Genomic DNA, 20,065 nt, shown 5'->3' with positions numbered 1-20,065 from the left:
TCTACAAGCTGCAAATAAAAAACTACAGTATAAGATGTCTATTGTTACAACATCTGTAAATAATCTCTCATGAAGCTGCAACTTTATAGATGTCAAAGGAAGCCTACTGTAAATACATTCAATGTGATGTTTCCATTAAATTCAATAATATTTGCAATTTTCTTTTCTAAAAAATAATAATTGTTCCTGTTCTTACCGGTTGTGTCTTTGTACCAATGAAAATATGTGTCAGATTTAAAGCATCATGCAAGTGAAGAAATACACTAAATAAAGCAGAGGAAGAAGATTTTATCTCTCAAGGTTTCCATGTGCTGCATATATGGTTTTGTTCAGCAGTTTACTGTGAGCTTCCAAGACCACCCGGCCAATTTTGACCAGTTTCCTTGACAACAGAGTGCAACATCTCAGCCATTTCCTTATCTGTATCCTTGGTTATCAAGCCTAACTCTTATTAGTGTGATTTATGTGGAACAAGATGAAAAAGAAAAGAAAAAAGTAAAGATGGCTAAAAAGTGGTCCCATTTGCTTGCAGCCTGAAAGACTTTTCTTTTTTTTCCCACTGACCTTCGATGTTCCTGCTTTGGGGTTCTGCGTCCTGGATCCTGTCAGTTTTTTCAACAGATGCCTGCTGTTGATTTTGATTTATTTACCCCCTCCTCCATCCCAGTGCTCTAGAATTGTCTACAAGGCTTGTGTGTGTGTGTGTGTGTGTGTGTGTGTGTGTGTGTGTGTGTGTGTGTGTGTGTGTGTGTGTGTGTGTGTGTGTGTGTGTGTGTGTGTGTGTGTGTGGTTGCATGTGTGAAGATGATGTCAGCTTTACAGTGTGAGTAAAGACAGATGTGCTGAAGACAGACTGTGTCATGAGTACGGACACAGTCAAGAGAAACACTGTGCTGCACAAAAGACTACTCATTTTGCATTTACACACTATCTCTTTAAATTGTCATTTTAACGTGGAAGGTTTTAGCCATTTTAATGTGATTGATAGCAGTGTCAAATTACTATAACAGCATCCACATTGCCATTGCCTTCTAAATTAATTCCAGAGAGAGATAATCTGCAACTTTGGGATTTAAAGCAAGGCAATATAACTGCTAAAAAGAATCACAATCTTACTCCTACAAATAAAAAGTTCAATTAAGAAGATATAAAAAAGAAAGTAAAATAAATATTACACACCCTTGGTCAATTCAATACACTCAGGGTTTTTTGCCTCTACAGTCTAATGTTAGCAAACTTTATATTGCTGTGTGGCTGACATTACTCAGTCAGTTAAAGCCCCTGAAAACATGGTGGCAAATCTAGTCAATATTCATGACTAAATAATAATAATAATTCAAAACTTTGAGGCACGAGGTGAATAAAAGACATCCTACTGTGTGAGGTGAAAGGTACCCAGCCGGCATTCTAAAAACAACCGACAGTGTCATTGTAGTTCGGCCTGCTGATTTGGCCCTAATGACTGTTTTATACAGTCTATGTTTGGCCTGCAATTTGCATCACAAATGGCCCCCTTTACATCAAATCTGACCACATATACATTATACACATACTTTTCAGATTAAGTGTGACTTACACGCTCCTAGGACATCATTATTTTCGATGCCCATCGCAAATAAACGTCCATAAATCAGCTTAAAAATGTTGAGAAAAAAAGACGTTCCAGAACTTGACTGAGAATCATCCACTTTTTCAGTTTTCTTCAGTATTAAAGTAATCTAGTGATAGTTGTCTGTACATTAATGGACACAATGCAGAACAGGACTAATTTGGCCGACTTATGGTGCCAATTTCCCGAAAAAGGAAACAAATATAGCCTATAGTTGTAGCTGGTTGTAACTTGATTTTGTCTAATGGTGGCCCACAGTGTCAGCCTTTGGTCTATCTTAAGTTAAAAGTCTATCACAAGTGGGATGGGAGAGCTTGAGTTGGAGATAGAGCAGCTGATTCTTTTTTATGTTTGTTGATGTTCTGCAACAGGCCTATAGAACAGCCTTATAAGTGAACACCAAACAACCCATACCAGTATTCATATTTCATCCAGCTTTTGGCCTGTGTTGTACAGCGACAGGCATTGATCTGTAAAGCCCTCCCTGATAGCAAAATTCCAATGACCGGCTGAAGTATGAGAGGACATTTTGACAAATGTAACTGAATTCGCCAGCGCCGTCATTTTTGGATAAAGAACAGATTTGAATAAACACACACATATTACTGGTTACTGGCAGGAATTTAAAACACATTTCCAAATAAAGAGACATGCAATAAAGAGCCCACTGGCATATGTTCAGGAGCAAGCAGGACCGGCACAAACACATTGCACACCCTCATGAAAGCCATCATGGTGAATGACAGCTTATACATTGGAAGTCTTGGAATGGGAGCCATGGAATGACAGTGGTAACTCCCATTGCTCAGCCAAGTATAAAGAGATTTGATGGAGCATCTGTTTGGAGAACACAGAAACAACAGGCGGAACAAGAGTGTAAATCTGGCCCATACAGTCTGCACACTGTCATGCAGCTTCAAATCATAACCCATAATAGACATAGCAGTGGAAAATCACATTTACACAAACAGAACACTTATGGAATTAAAATTAACACATCATGCAATATGAATATGCTTTTTTAATACATACTCACAGTATATTATTAACTAACACTGAAATTATTTGCAGCAGCTATTACAAATGTGTGTGTGTGTGTGTGTGTGTGTGTGTGTGTGTGTGTGTGTGTGTGTGTGTGTGTGTGTGTGTGTGTGTGTACTAAGAAGGGAGTAAGAGGAAGAATTGTGAATCCATTTGTATCTAGAGGAGACAAGCTGTCATTCATTCATAACATGGCCTTCACCTTGTTGTCAACTTAATATGATTGTGAGTCACAGCCAATGACAGAGCATCTGTTTGTGACACAGAGAAATCAATACTCTGGAGTGAAGCATCGTTTATCTTGTTACACACTGACTTTGAAAATAAAAGCACTGGTTCATCCTGAATGTGTGGAAAAGGGTAAAGATACAAAGGACCACTCAAGAATGTTAACTCTATCTTAAATTATGTAGGCCTACTGATATTTAATGGTATTTACATCTTTTCATATTTGTTGCCATTTAAAATGTGGAAAATGAGCATTCAAAATGTCAAATTTAATAAGAGATGGGATTTGGTTTCTGATATGTGCATCTAAGTTAATAAAGTGCATAATTACACACGATCCTCCTTTGCATAAGCAAGTACTGTACTTGGATAAATGTACCCAAGTAGGTACTTGTACTTTACTTGAGTATGCTACTTTCTACTTCTACTTCACTATATTTTAGAGTGAAATATTGTACTTCTTACTCCACTTAATTTACCTGACAGCTATAGTTACTTTAGATACTTAAATATTTTATACGTCACACATATGATCAGTTTATAAAACAAGCATTGTTATAGATAAAACTCCCCAACAGTATATACAGTTGCTAAATTTAGCCCTACCTTGACAACATTTAAATGCTGCTTATATGGTCAGATTTCTGTTTTTATGATTTTGGACACTTTAGCGTAAGATTTAGCAAACAAATGTGAAATACGTCTTTGTCAGAAGTGATAAAAAGCTTTTAAAAGCATTTAAACCCATGATATCATCAATACCTCTACAGGCTATTTGTAAATCCTTCATCTGCAGTGTATGGAAGAATAATTTTGAGTACACAATGAGAGTGACATTCCAGGGGTATCGGGAGCAGAAGTGCAGATACATGTCCATTTTCAGTGTATATCCTCAATGACAATAATAAATGTTCTATGCTCATAAAGATAGTTTCCAGTTCGTTGTCCAGGTGTGTTTGCCAGTAAGTTACAGAAAGTGTGTGGAAAAAAAGTTTGTATACTCGATGCCTTGTAAACCTGTCTGAGAAATGACATGGTTGTGATCCTTACTCCATTAGTTTCTCTCTCCCCACTCTGTCTTATGTATTGTAGAAGCGGAAAGATTGCAATTTGTGTCCTCTGCATATGCTGAGTGGTCCAAGTATTCAAGCCGTCGGTAAAATTAGACGCTAATGCCTGCTCTTTAAAAAAGCAGGGATCTGTAAATAAGCCTACCATCATTTAATTTATTCACATAATGTCATGAGTACAGATTGATTCTTTGTTTACTGTACAGTGTGGTGCACATGCATAGAGTATAGATAGTGCAAAACATTAATCTACATCACCCTTGTCTTCCTACAAATGCCTGCTCACAAACATCCTCAATGTTAAATTAAATGTTTGAAGATGTTAAAAAAAATGCTTTGCCCCTAACTGATATCTGATGGAAATTTCATTATGCTTTTCAGTTTTTTAATTTTGGCATTTGTGTTGGATGACAACATTTTAACAGACAAAATGCTATAAAAAAATAATTAAAACCCTTAACAAAAGTGGCAGCAAATTGGGTGTTGTTCTCATTCCTAATCATCAATCTATAGCTGGTCTCAAGAACATGTCTGGCAAACAGCAGCCTAGGTCTATAAAAATAATACTGCTTTTGTCATTTTTACAAACCAATATATAAAGCTTAAAAAGTAGGGTCAATTATTCAAAAGGCTTTTCAAGTTACAGTTTGTTGCCAAACCTCTATGATTCTCACCAGATGGCATTAAACCAGTGTATTACCTCAAGAGAAATGACTGAAGCCATTAGTGAATCTCTCTGCCTGACTACAGAATGAGAAACCTTCAAGCTCTGTTAGATTCCTCTTAAAAAATAAATAATTTAAAATCAGTTAAGAATTGTTTGGCACTATTTTAGCTAAAATGTGCTATCTTTCTCTATTCATACAATCTTTTTAACTGGATATCACCTCTAAAGCCCAGCTGTTGGATGTGGAATGAGACCTTCTCTAAGGTTCTGCAACTTCACTATTAATTATATAGACTGGATCAGACCAGACAGGGTTCAGGATGTGTGCTTTTTATAAATACTTTATCGCAAAAGAATGATGTTACATTTTTCTCTAGAATGACTCACTCAGATTATGTCATCGTCTCAGTGTCTCAACTTTCTCTTTTTCATTGGTAAAGATGCCTATGTTAATGCTATTCTGAGATGGTGATAAAAAGTCTATCTATAATAGGCCTTCCTTATTCATTTCTGTATGAAGGAAATTTTGTATTGATTACATCTGTATTAAGTGAATGTTGTTGTGACTAAACACAGATACATTCATCCAACACGGTCTCACGGCAGTTCATGAAATTGTCACGTTATTTTTAATCTATTGATTCGTGTACACGGACACGGTCATCTCGTTTTTTTCGTGGTGCTCAGCACGGAATGGGAAGCATCTATGCTGCCCTGCAAAGGCAAAAGACCTTAACTCACTAGAGTGTGAAACTGAGAAAAATGACTTTAAAGTTTCTGTTTTGTCCAGACAAAAGTATTATAGGTAGGACTCCCAAAATTTGACAACTAGTTGCTATATTGAAGAAATGTTTGTATGCAAAAAAATCTTGAGCTCAAAATTGACCTTTGACCCTTGTTTGGCAGTTACTGTACTTTGTATCATGGGCCAAAAACAAGGAGTCGTGCAAAGGCAAAAGGCAGTAACTGACATATAATCAATATTTGCTTGCTGTTCACCATACTTACATCCATTATAAGAACACCTAACCAAGGTCTAGTCATCATGGTATTTGTTTTAAATTATATAGAAGACCTTTGGTTGTTCCTTTTTAGTGCTATAATGATCAGGATAGTGTGGCAACACTAACACAGTTAAACAATATGACAGATAACATAATAACATGTACAATATGAATAAATACAAGAAATATTTTCTCAATAAAGATAATTTAAATATAATTGAATACAAAGGTATATTTATTGTTTAACAATAAATATATTATGTTTAACACTATTGCAAGGCACTGTATCCGTGTCATATTCTCATTAGGGGCTGAGCCCCCCTAAAGGTCTGATCCTAGAATCGCCCCTGGTTAAGGGTTAAGGGCCACCAAACTGCTCAAGATGCACAGTCAACGAACTTGACTTGCATTACTACTTTTTAATTCTGAGATAACATAGACAGAGTTGACCGACCATTTAGGTTAGCCTACTTTGTACGGACGTTAGCGATAACTAGCTTAGTGCTATGATTTTTTTGTGATTGTTGCGGGCAAAAATCCTTGATTATGCAACACGTTTTCTTAAATAATGCGATGGAATATGCGGGATATTTATGAAATTTTATGCGATGAAATTGTGGGAACTTGCAAAAATTGCGGGAACTTGCAAAAATTGCGGGAACTTGCAAAAACTGCGGTTTCATCATGGCTTCATCGCGGGGTTTGCAGCTTTTCGATGATGTCGCGTAATTACGTCACTTCATAACGTTCCTATGGCAACAGGGGGAAATGGCTGCTCTTGTGTGAAGTAAACACAACATTTTTCAACTTTCTGCTAAGATAAGAAGACTTTTTTGCAACAAAAATGGGGGGGATTATGAAATAATGCAAGCCCCACAAATTTTGCGCGGAAATCGACAATTTATGTGGCAAAAGTGCGGCGTATTTGAAAAAATGCGCCCCCCACATAAATATGCGGACTTTGGCTGATTATGCATTGAATTATGTGATCGCATAATCACGTTTTTCTGGAGGGACTGATTGCTATGGATTATATCTTCCATGGATTATATCGGATTGCATGGAAAGGTAGGATGCCTGTGTATTTAATAATTGGTTTTCGGCGTCTGATGTGAGGCTCTGCCAAGTGAGGAGGTGTGTCAGCATTACCGTTAGCGCTACGTGACACAGATTCAATTTAGCTAGCTCTGGGCTGTCACTGACATTGACAGATCTGACCCATCGCCACTTTATTTCAAAGATGTGTCGTTTGTATGTTACGTGGTTTGGTGACAATTAAAAGCGGCAAACTTTGACAGTATGACAAAGCCAGAGTACAGTAACATCATGGCGGCACAGTAACATCTCTTTTGATGCCTGGCTAAACAAAGTCAGAACACCTTAACTTAACTTCAGCGTGCCGGAACAAAGGCAAAGAGCTTTAATAGCCCTTTATTTTCTCGTTAAAACCATCAAATTGACTCATGATATTTATTCATATGATAAAGGAGGTCTCAAATAACCTAAAAATGACATTAACTTATTTTTGACCAAACATGATGTTACGGCGTTTTGCCTTTGTAGGGCAGTATACAGAGATTGGGTTTAGGAAAAGAACAACAGGGAAATAAAACGCCACACGCGGGACGCGATCCCCGGTCCCCGGGGTGAAAGTCCAGTGTTGTTAGCTTCCCATTGAAATACATTACATTAAAATTTGTGCTCAACACCACGAAAAAAATAAAAAACGACAAACATGTCCATGTACACGGATCAGTAGATTAAATAACGTGACCATTTCACGAACTGCCGTGAGACTGGGTTGAGTCATCACAATATGCAGCTAATTTTGTGTCAATTTCACTTCACGTTTGAATAATCGTTTACAGAGCATTTCATTATATGCAGACGCTTTATTGCTTTTTGTTATAGATTTAATGCCTCCTTTTGTGCCATATAAGTAAGTAAAAATACAAATAGAATACTTAAGGTACTCATGAATTTCATGTTTTAACTGTTAAAGTACAGCAAAGTAAAATTCTAGTTACAGCACTATTTTCCTCTTAAGCCTTTAGACTTCTTAAATGCTGTTGTTTTGGTTCAAACTGCATTCGGACTTTAGTCTGTTGTTCTTGCTGGGGTTGAAGAGAGGCTGTCCAAATCATTCATTCAAACCTTCCGACAACAGATCCATACTGACACTCTCTACCTACTAAACACTACAGGACACATTTAAATTTAAGGAATCATCAAAGAAAAGCAGTGATGTATCCTATTGCTAAGCTACTGTTATCAGCTGGTAAACATGTAGGTTAAGTGTACATTTAGAAACTGTATTATGTAGGGGAGAAATAGAACATAAAAAGGATGGATTGGATGGTAACATACTGTAAAATCACAGTTTTAATCAGTTTAAAACAATCCTGATTTTTTGTCATTGCAAACTGAACTTGATAAATCCTTATTCAAAGTTCATCTTTGTCTGACAGAATAAAAGAAGATCCAGCCTTGTCATTACTTGCCTTTGCCTTTGGGGCATGTGCCATGTGAAAAAAGCCAGATTGTAAACAGGCCTTTCAGGTCTTAACTAGAAACTCTCTTTGCACCTCTATAGTCATCGACGACGACTTCAATATTTCAGGTTTGGGAGGGTTGATTTCAAGCAAGAACCAAATCAGACAGTGTAGCAATCAACAGTCTTTTCCATTAGGGTATTATCATGTAATTTTTGAAACTGAAATTGAATTAAAAGATAGATTTTCCATTACCTCAGTAAAACAAATTCACATGACATACACAAAATCCTGGGCAAAGGTCACAAAGGTGCATTTTAAAATTCTCACCAAACATCATACTATGAATACTCAATACTATTTTGTCCAGAGTTCTACAAATAAATATGCCAATTATCCTGACATTTACTTATGCTTGTTAATTAATTTGCTTGACAAGACGCTTGTTCTGGAGAAGCTTTCTAAAATCGGTGAAAATAACCCTGATGATGTTGACATTCATGCCCCTTATAGAACAAACCATTATTATTTTAAACATTTGGTAAGCTCTAACACCAGCCTTTGCTCAAATGTCTGTTTTTGACACAATAAATCAATACAAAATGGCTAATAAACTGAGTATGCATGGTCCCCAGAGGATAAATCCTAATATTATGACACTCTGACTTAGTTTCCTATAGCACCAACATCAGGCTGCTCATCCACTCATACACAAGAATCCCCACATTGTAATGGGACAATTTCCAGGAAATATAAAAAGCACTTGTGCTCCCCAGAGGATGAACTGTGTTGAATTTAGTGACTCCATGTCTTCCTCTGAAATGCAATCATTTCATATTGATGGGTGTAATAAACACGGTCAAACTAAAGTTACGTTTTTCAACAGAAAATTCCACACTGACATGCAGTTGAAGACTGTCCAACGCTCTATATGCTTGTTTTATTAAAACACGCCCCGAGCAGCGGTATAAGATCAATATGTTATACATCATAAGCAAATAGATAGTCAGTGTTTGTGTTACGTCCTCTATTGTCATAACATCATTATGAATGTATGTAAAGTGCTTTAATTATAAATTAGGTCAAAGCTGGAGGGACCACCTTAAATATTTATTGATTATAAATGTCATATTTTATTATAAACGTGCTTTATTCATGGTTGGTTTACAGTTTTGCTTCAGTTAACATTCCAGCATGTTTGCAGTCACACTCTGCTCCAGCAATGCTTTACAGGCTCTATATTAGTGAAGGTTTAAACAGTTTATACTACATAGCTAACATTGGTAGAAAGACTGTAAACAGCTGCACTGCACTACAGCATTTTCTTGATAGTTCAGCAGGGCTTAAATGTTCTGGTGTTTCAATGCTACAGTAAGTAGAAAGCATTCACTTTAAAAAAATGACAACTCACCATAATTACATAACCAAACCACAATAGTAACTGTAATGATGGGCTCTAAGACTCCTTGCTTTTCAGTTCATCCTTAGCTGAATATATGCAGGTGCTTTTTGAAGATGAGAAAAACATGATGCAGTGTTTTGATTTGCTGTGTTGCATTAGATGAACCTAAAACTGAACAGATTGGAACATCTGTAGAATGGATGGTGACTGATTTCAGCTACAGCTATTGCAGTGATCCTAGGATGTGAACGCACAATAAAAAAAAAACATCCTTTGAAAAATGAAGGACTAATTAGTGAACTCTGTTCTTCAGCACTGTCCGCTATTAATTTGCCATTTTAATATCCATGGATTTCTAGGTCAGCATAGATTATGTCCAAGAAAATTATACCACATTGTTCTTGAATTATTGCACATTTGTATGGGATACTACTGTATATTGAATTGCACAATGGATATGTAATGAAAATCGACTGGCATTTGAACCATGGCTACAGGGATCCTATTTCTTTAATGATTTTTTTTTTTTCTTCCCTTAGGCTTGGATTTGTAATCATCTAAACTCCCCATAGTAATGGAAATGATGGAAGGCTCACTTTGAGATGCTGTTTTCACAAGCGCCAATAAATGTTTCATCAGGATCATATATGGTTATTGATAAGGGAATCACATGATGGCAAACATCTGTCCCAAAAGAATGCACAATATTTCTGCAGATTTACTGTCAGCACCAATTAATTTCAATTCAATTTTGTTTACAGTATCAAATCATAAGAGTTATCTCAAGACACTTTACAGATAGTGTCACGGGGGCTGCGCAGTTTTGACCCAAATGCAGAGAGCAGGCAAGAGAAAGTTGAGCTTGAAGATTTATTTAACAAAAATAAAGTTCATACCAACAAAAAGGAGTCCAGAGTGCAGCAGGCAAAACTGAGTCCAGAATGTAAATGAAGAAATAGAACAGAATAACAAAACTGGAACACAGACAACAGGGTAGACTCCACACACGAACACAATAACAGAACACACAGCAAATAGGATACAATGATCCAACAAAAGCCAAGGGAAACGCAAAGACTAAATACACAGGGTAATGAGCAAACAAGGGACAGGTGATACAACAGGTGAAACACAGAGCAGGGCAGAACAATCAGACAGGTGGGAAAACAAGACTAGTAGTAAAACTAGGGAGAACAGACAAACTCCAAAATATAACAGGAAACAGAACATATACCAAACACTCAAACGTGACAGGGTAGGTCTAGACCACACTATAATATACAAGGACCCAACAATTCTAGTAATTCCCCTGTAATGAAGGTCCTCTTCATCACTAATATTTTGCAACATTAGTACACTGTAGCTCATTATGTTACGGGTAAATAAAATGAGGCACAAAAAGTTTTGAATGTTTATTGGAAAAATATTAATCTGTTTGGTGAAGGTTGCAGCTGGTGTTGATTGGAGGCCAGCCCTGTCAAGAGAAACACATGTGCTCAGTTTGCTAGTTTGGTTACCTAAACATGTTTAGTATGGTATAGTCTTTGCCTGAGTAATTGAATGCAGGTTGCTGCTTGTGTAATAGTAAAGTTTGTGTTCAAGTAACTCACCTTTGTTGTGTCTCCTCTCCAGAGTGTTCAGGCTAAAAGAGTCCCCAGCATATTGAGCCCCATTTTAAAGGTTCCGGGAGATACCATGTTTCATGTAGAGAAGGGGTGTTTGAGTACTTTAATTGACTGTACTTGCTAAACTAACGATGTTTGATTGTATTAGGTAACATAATGCAAGTAAATTGAGATAACAGTAGAGAAGTAGAAATGTATTTGATGTGGTTGTTGTATTTTGTATAATTGTTTAAATTGAGTACATTTCAGATTTATCTTGTACTATGGTAGGGTCGAGATAAGGTCAGTGGCAGGCTATAAAAGGCTGCCAGTTTCCATCTAGTGCTGCTACTGTCTGGACCACATGCTTCCGCTGGTGCTCAGTTTGTTGGTTGCCATCATGGCTTCCATGTTTGTGTTAATTGTTGGGGAAATAAACACCTGTTGATCTGCACCGTACCTCTGCCTCAAGTCTCCTGCTGTAATTATCTAGCCGCTATGCGGCCATCCTAACATCCCCCAAGAGCAAGCAGTTAGTGCGACAGTGGCGAGGAAGAACGCCCTTTTAGGAAGAAACCTCGGACAGACCCAGGCTCTTGGTAGGCAGTGCCGGTTGGGGTTGGTGCCGGTTGGGGTTGTGATGAATAGTGGCAATAATAGTCACAATAAAGATAATGGAACTATGACTAGAAATAGTAGTTCATGGCATAGCAAGGCACTGCAGGGCATTACAGGACGTAGCAGGGCACAGCAGGGCACTGCAGGGCACCGCAGAGCGTAGCAGGGCATAACAGGGCATAGCAGGGCATGCAGCAGGACCACGGCGACAGCTGCAACATGATTTTGGTGCCACCATAATCCAAGGAAACATGCTGGGCGAAAAACGAAAACATAAGGACTCTGGGGAATAAGCTCCCCAGAGCTAGGTTAGTAACAAGCATTTCTGGGACATGGATTCACACAAATTAATTAATTTATTGAAGAATCACATTCACAGTTAATTTGGACAAGAAAGCTGAAGAGCGAAATGTTTTTTTGTTGTTTTGATTTTGTGTAAAATCTGTGACATGTATCAATAATCTACCTAAAAAGCATAAAAGCAAGGCTTTACACTGTTCGTATCTGATAAACAGTTTGGCTAACAGTTTCAAACTTCAAACTCTTTTTTTTCTTAACTTCTGTAGGTTACTTCTCTCTGTCTTTGTATAGTGGTATAGTGGGGGGCTTCTTCTGAGCACAAATACAGTGCAATAAAGTACTTTACAATATACTGTATGTACACATGTTAAAAAAGTGTTGTGTTCAAAGTCAATTACAGGAAAGTTTTATTTTTTTCAGGATGAAATCTATCATTTTTCAAGTCAGAAGTCCCTTGAAGTTTTGACTGATACCAGGAAAGTCAGCCACTGCCACCTCTCAAACTGCTGATGCTAATCTAGAGAAAGAAAAGAAGACAAACATAAAATGTCTGTCAAATTTCCCTGAATACCTCATTATTTTCCTCACTAACTGCTCTGGTGACATGGACTGGTGTGACTGTCATTGTCTTTTACAATAGCATATTCACTGAGGGAAATAGATGGGATAATGAATAAACCCGCAGCGCAATTGTTTTGCTGCACCTGATTATGGGACATGAGCTAGTTTGAGAAATGTGATAAACATTTTATGCTGTTTTGTGGCAGCATTACTTCAGCAGTCTGAAAGAAGGCTGAGATGGAGCTGTGGGGGCTAAATCACTGTGCGTCTAACAGTTATTTAAATGTCACTGGTTTTGTGGGTAAGTAAATAATGATGTACATCTTTTATATTAATGCAAATGATGAACAATAAAAATAAAACAGATTATGACTTTTACATTATCATCATTGTACTAACAAATGGTGCAGTTTTTAAGTATTCAAAGGCAAGTCTAATTCAAGTATCAAAAGAATAGTTTGGGAAATAGGCTTATTCGCTTCTGGTGTGGTGTTAGATGAGAAGATACCACTCTCATATCGGTACGTTAAACATGAAGCTACAGCCAGCAGCAAGTTAGCTTAGCTAAGAACAAAGACGGGGGGACAGCTCGCCTGGCTGGCTCCATCTAAATGTCACAAAATCTGCCTACCAACACCTCTAAAGCTCACTAATCAACATCATATGTCTTGTTTGTGTCAATCCGTACAAAAACCTTCTCATCTTCACAAAATGTCAAACTATTCCTTTTTTGTCATTCAAAACCATCTTAAGTGAACAATGTATTTTTTAACATTAAAGGGATACTTCACAGATTTAGCATTAAGCTTTGTTATCAGTAGAAACACAGTAGTATTTTTGAATGACTGTGCTTCCCTCCCTCACGTCCCCCTGAGACGAGAGATCTCTGTATTGTGGGTCTGGAAAAAATCTTCCGATGACGGAAAACGACAATTTTTGCGTCATCGGAAGATTTTTTGCCCAGAGGCAGTGGACTACAGCCAGTAGTAGGAGCTACTTCCGCATGTTTTCAACCCGCCCATAGGCGAGTGTCAGCCATCTTGAAGCTTCGCTAAACAGTCTCCTTCTTTGCAGCAGAAAACTTTTACAACAATTATGTGCATTCAAACTACCGCACGTGTACCACCGGGATACATAGGTACAGATCGGAGAATATGCAGGACACTTTATTACAGACGGAATACTCGACACACTACGCGAGCTTCGCCTGCTACAGAGACCAGCACCTCAGCCTGCGGTGTCGCCCGATGCCGCTAGCCGGTAAGGGGACATCTTCAGTGGTGAAATGCGGAACGAGTGCTGGATTATGACCTAGCTAGGTGGAAAGCTAACGCTAGCCGGCCACCTGTTCCATCAATCCTGCTTGCAAGTGTCTGCTCATTAGACAACAAACTAGACTACATCCAACTTCAATGAAACTCAACTGTTGTGGAAACATGACTAACAACAGTGTACCTGACTATCCAGCTACCAGGCCTGCTGCTGCTCCTGCGGGTAAGACTAGTGGAGGTGGGCTGTGTTAACACAGACTGATGCAGAAATGGGGTGCTTGTATCCAACTAACTGCTAACTGCTGGTGGAGTTTGTGACTGTTAAATGCCGCAAATTTACGGCTGTGTTTATACTCGGTGTTTACAGCCCACCAAGTGCTAATGCTAGTATGCGTTAGCTGAACTTTACGGAGCCTATAATGTGTGTGCACTAAATGTAACCTGTTTCGTATGTCGTTTTTATATAATGTCGTTTTTAGGCTAGCGCAAGTCAACAGTATCTGCTAGCCTGCCACTAAAAACAATCTTACCCGGAGGAGTCTGCCCCCCAGCTGGCTCAAAAGGGTAATTGCATTGTTTAAAAAATGAGTGGAATAATTACGTCTGGCATGACCAGATATTTATAAATATCTTAAATAACACAAAACAACTAAATGGTGGTAGGTAATACATCAGATTTCATATACTGCTTTAGTAAAAAAAATATTACTTGGCTGACGATGGGAGCAGCATGACGCAAAAAACAAAACTTACTGTTGCACTAGTCTGGACATCTTGCCGTGCCAACCTTGCAATGAAGGTTTCCCATGTGATGTCGGCTTACTAATTGATTGCGGGTTTTGTGTAGATTTGGACTTTTATACGTTTATTCCACTTTGTTTAAACGGTGAAGTGGAGAGGCATCATTCACCTTTCGGAGCTGGCTGGTGAATGTGACGCTCGTATAGGCCTTGCTGGATACACCGTGACTCTGTTTGTGGATCTACTGATCGCTGTGGATTACTTTTTTTCCGTGTCATTGGATTACGGCAAAATACGGATTTTTTCTCTCAACGTGTCTTAACTTTTTATGGTGTGACTGCGCTTCGTTTCTGCGTTTGGAGAGGCATCTCAACAGACTGTAGGTCCAACACTGATTACATTTTAGTTGGATTTAAGTGTCGGGGCATTCCGCCACCGTCTGTCTATTGCGTTCCAAGACAGCCGTGCCGCGATTGGATTTCATAAGGGCGAATTAAATTGTTACAATGTAATTTAAAATCTGCTTTAAAAATAAACAGATGTGTTTTGGAATATAATGTTCAGCTTCGGCACCTTTACTTATGTGCTAAAATATACAATGACTGACGAAGCCTAGTGACAAGTCCATAGCAACCAGTGTTTAATTGTTATTTTTCAGTGTCCTTTGCTGAATGGTCTCAATGTTTTATTGTTTTATTTCATGTGAATACTAGTTTACTAGATGAGTAACTTAGTATTTGAAGTAATGCAGTAATGCATGAAGTGTGCATTTAGTTTCCATGCTTATTGTGTTTCCACAACAATGTTAGTGAGTAAATCTACTGAAATCGCCACCACACCATAACAGAGGAGTGTGATGTGTAAGATGAGAATGCAGAGGTTAACTCATGTACATCATGGCTGTAAACAATCAAATGACATTTGTACTTATATGTTAAGTGCAAACTTGCACACAAGGGGAGGGTCATGCCTCTTTTTCAAATCATGTTGGAGGGTCATAGAAAAATTATTACTGGTGAGGGAAGGGTTATGTCTTTTTAGCCTAGAGGTCCCAAAACTTCTCCGGTGGCCCCTTAATTAAATAACAAACAGTCCCTAAGCTCAGACAGTTTACATGCAAATTGCAGAGGCAGGTAAATAAACTTGCGTGATTGTCATGGAATTTCCTTGGTAGCCTAGGTAATATCACTCCACTGCTGCTGTAGCCTATGCTACCAACTACAGGGAACAAAGTATAACTATTGCAAAGTGATGTAAGGGTAGTTTTATTTCTAACATTATTCTATCAACACAGACATTTACATCGATAGTCTGGCATTATAATTTATTTGCCTCGGGTGTACTGTGGAGTGGGTAAGAGCAGGTGGGTTAGTGGCAGGCTAGCAGATACTGTTGACTTGCGCTAGCCTAGCACCAGCGAACTGCAACTGGAAGGACTGGATGAAAAGTGTTAAAAACGGTCTCCACTAATAAATAACACACTGGCTAATTTGGAAATGAGGTCCTATGTCCAAAATTCTGAACCACCCCTTTAATGACTCACACACACGTCTGCAATGGCTTTAAAATATTCACAGCATAGAATATCCTCTATCCTTAGACCCAAAAAAAGAGTAGGGATCCCTCTCCCAGGAAAGAAAGACATGCAATAGATTGTAGTCAGACTATATGTACGAAGTAGACAGAAAACAACTACTGCAGTGAAATTACACTATGGAGAGACAGAATGACAGTATTGAGTAAATAGAGTGCAAACATTAGGACCTGAACTACCCTACCTCCTTTCTACCACAAAGACCTGGAAAGAGGACAAAATACATGCACACACAAGAGGCAGTTTCACCTGAACAAATTGTACGACTCAAAGCTTGAATGTGCTTTTAGGTGTCAAGTCAAGCCAAGTCTTAAGGAGTCAAGTTAGGGTTCCTTGCAGTCAAGTCCAAGTCACGTATCCAGTCTTCATTTTTGTGTCACAGATTCCAGTTGTTTTACTTGCTGAAACAAATGCAGAGACGAATGGCATTGATAAAACCATAACCGTGTGGTGCAAATACTCATTCATTCAAAATGTATTTATTTCCAAAAATGATGCACCTAATAATTTCATCTTGCCAGTCATATAGAGTGTGCCATGAAGAAACATTCTTAACTTCTGCACAGACTTACCCAGTAAACAGTAAACAGTGATAACAATCAAATATATTTACTCTAAATATTTTGACGCCACTACCTACTTCTACCCTGTGGTCCTGCCTCTCAGTTACCCTATATGGAAAGCATTTGTCCTGACCCAGGAGTTGGTATCAAGCTGTGCTGTTGGGCGTGTTTATCCACATGTCAACAGCAATTACCCTTAGAGGAAGACATGGCAACACTGCTGTGGACCACAGGCTATATGGTAAAAGTAGAGAGTTATTGAATGATTAGAAAGATGACTGAATGTTGCACTATTTTATCTTACAGTATACAGTGAGATGTTGGCTCCTTAGTGAGTCAATTCATAGTCCCTTTAAAACATATGTCAGTGATGATCCTTCAGTTCAACAGTCTTTGGATCACTGCACACTGCTGAACACCAGACTAAAAAAATCCAAACCAAGCTCATAATGCTGTTATGTTCTTCTTGTTAGATCTACAACCCTTTGCTCAAAAATAGCCGAAGCCTCTGGACAGCACTATCTATCAAAGTGGAGAAGTAAAGAAGTAAAGAAATGCAGTTAACTGGGACAATGAACTACAGTGAACTTTTGTATACCTATTTACGTTGTATAACAGCTGAATGCTGTGCTTGTTTATCTGCACATGTTGGCACTCCATAAGCTGGAGCCTCTAACAATTGAAGTCAAAATAATTTCTTCGAACATGCTTTGCTAATAATTAACTTTTATTCTGGTCATTCTAGATGAATTTTGTGTGTGAGTCTCTTCTTGCTAAACTTTTCCTAATGAAAATCTCATGATCAATAAACTTGTCCCTGGTATCTTCCTTATGTCACTATCACTTTCAAATGCTATGTGACAACTTGATTTCACCTCTGATACATGCCTGCTGGGTGGGGTTCCTTTTCTACTGACACTCCCCTACTGAGGATCATATGATGCTCTTGTGTTGCTTTGTAATGTTTTGCATATGGCTGCAGGGCAAGGGTCCAAGCTCTGAGTTGAATGGTGTATTTTTTCAACATGGATCACCCCCTAAGAGAGAAACGTGCACACGGCTGCCTCAAACAAGGTTGTCAAGACGTTCACAGAGGCCCCACGCCAGCACACCCCACCAGGCAGCTGCTGCCTGCCAGGCGCCCATCTACAAATAATCTACTGTGGAACGAGGTGTCAGTCTGTTCTGTCAGGGCATACAGTGTATATCCAATCCTGAGTGAAAGCAAAGTTGTCAAAGCTATTACACAAAGGACTATTATAATAATACTTTTAAAGGTGCTGAGAATATAGTAGTGTTTATATTAAGGCAAACTGAGCCAATTTCGAAACTTTAGGCCTATTCTGCAACTTGCATGCGTAAATGGATTACTAAACCGCCATGTGCCCACTGCCCAGTTAGCATTTCTTGCTAGAAAGTCAATTGAATGACTACAAAGTGATGCAAAACGACCGCAAAAAGATACAAAGTGACAACAAAGAGATGCAAACTGACTGCAAAATGACAAAGTGACAATAAAGAGATGCAAAACTACTACGAAGACATGCAGAACCAGCTCAAAGACATGCAAACTGACTGCAAAACGGCAAAGCGACAATACAGAGATGCAAACCTACTACTACGAAGGGATGCAAAATGACTACGAAGGGATGCAAAATGACTACAAAGAGATGGAAACTGACAACAAAATGACAAAGCGAAAATAAAGAGATAATACTAAATACTAAATACTAAAGAGAGGCAAAACAGCTGCAAAAAGACAATGCGACAACAAATAGATGCACAAAATGACCACAAATTTTGCATCATTATAAAAGATTATGTACTGGTTAGTATCCACACTCATCAGAAATGTAATGATAGGTTTTCTTCTGATGTGACGCTATTCGAGATGGCATTCAAGGCAAATTTAGGCAAAAATGTAATTCATATTTTGCAATTGCCAGACCTTTGGCAACGTTCCTCAGTGCATTATTAGTGGCATGCTGTTTGATATTACTGTAGGACACAAGGCATCATATTTTATCATTTCACGGTGAACAACACTTCTCCTTGTATTACAGAACAGCCAATCAGATTTTGACAGCCCGGTGATCAGGTGGCATGTCAAACTCCATTAAGCGCGACTCTGATAGCTACAGGGTCCATGCCTTACATTTTTAAGTGTTCTGTTTACACTTTTTGCTTTGATATTTTTAGTTCATTTTATTTTTTTTATTTACTGTGACAAATAAAATCAGTTTGACCACTTTTCATAGAAAATCACAATGTAAATGCCCCCCCCCAGTCGTACGACTTTACTCTCATTGCAAATTGCTTACAGACAGTCAAGTAAACCGCAATCAGATTGTATAAACAACATGAGAATATAGTTCATGCTACTGAGCCAATACAGTGTCTCACAGGCCTGGCTGCCGACACAAGTTATGTAAACGCTTAGATGACAAGGCAGATCCTGAGAGGTGCCCGCTGGGTTCCAGGGCCATCGCGCCAACTCTGAACCTCTGGAGCCCAAACAAGTTGCTCCTTCACTTTAAAGGAAAAGGGTAAGGACATAACACTCTGTTTTAGAGGTATATTTATTTGATGGGAGATTACAAGTTCATCAGATTTCATTGCACCAACGTCAAGTGATCTCGGAATGTGAACTCAAATATTGCGCATAATGTGTAGCAAAGTGCAGCCTGTGGGCCAATGGCAGTCCTCAAAAAAAAATTGTGCGACCCCTGAACTTGACATGAAATGCATGTATATTTTAATCATCATCATCTCAATACTTTCACTTTGAAGAGCTCACACTGAAAGGGATTCTTTGCCGATTTCAATCCAGGTCTGTGTCATATTTGTGTGGGCACTGTGTTAAGTTGAATGGTGTATTGCTTCCCTCAATGGCGGCAGTGCATGGAGTTTGGTGCAGCCGAGGTGTCAGTGGACCTCCATAACGCTTTCCGCGTCATCTGGCAGATCTCAGCAGGCATTTGCTGCTTAGAGCTCCGTGCACTGGTGCCACGAAGCGATGCCACACACCATTCATCTGCACACACTGCCATGACACAGAGCTAAATTAAATTAGCAACATATCTCTTTAATACACTACTCGGCTACTTCGTCAAACTGTGCCCCCCACCCCCACCCCCCCATAACCTTACAAGCTTCTGTTAGGTTAGGAATGACAATTTGTAGAAAGCTACTGGTTGCATAGCAACTGCTGGCACCTTGCGAGTGTCACAGGAAATATGTTCTGTCATCAATGCTAGTGCTGTTAGCTAAAGGTAGCGATTGCAGTGAACAACCATAGAC

The sequence above is a fragment of the Sander vitreus genome, chromosome 17 (genome assembly GCF_031162955.1).
Source record: "Sander vitreus isolate 19-12246 chromosome 17, sanVit1, whole genome shotgun sequence".
Classification (NCBI taxonomy): Eukaryota; Metazoa; Chordata; class Actinopteri; order Perciformes; family Percidae; genus Sander; species Sander vitreus.
Note: the sequence above shows the minus strand (reverse complement) of the source record.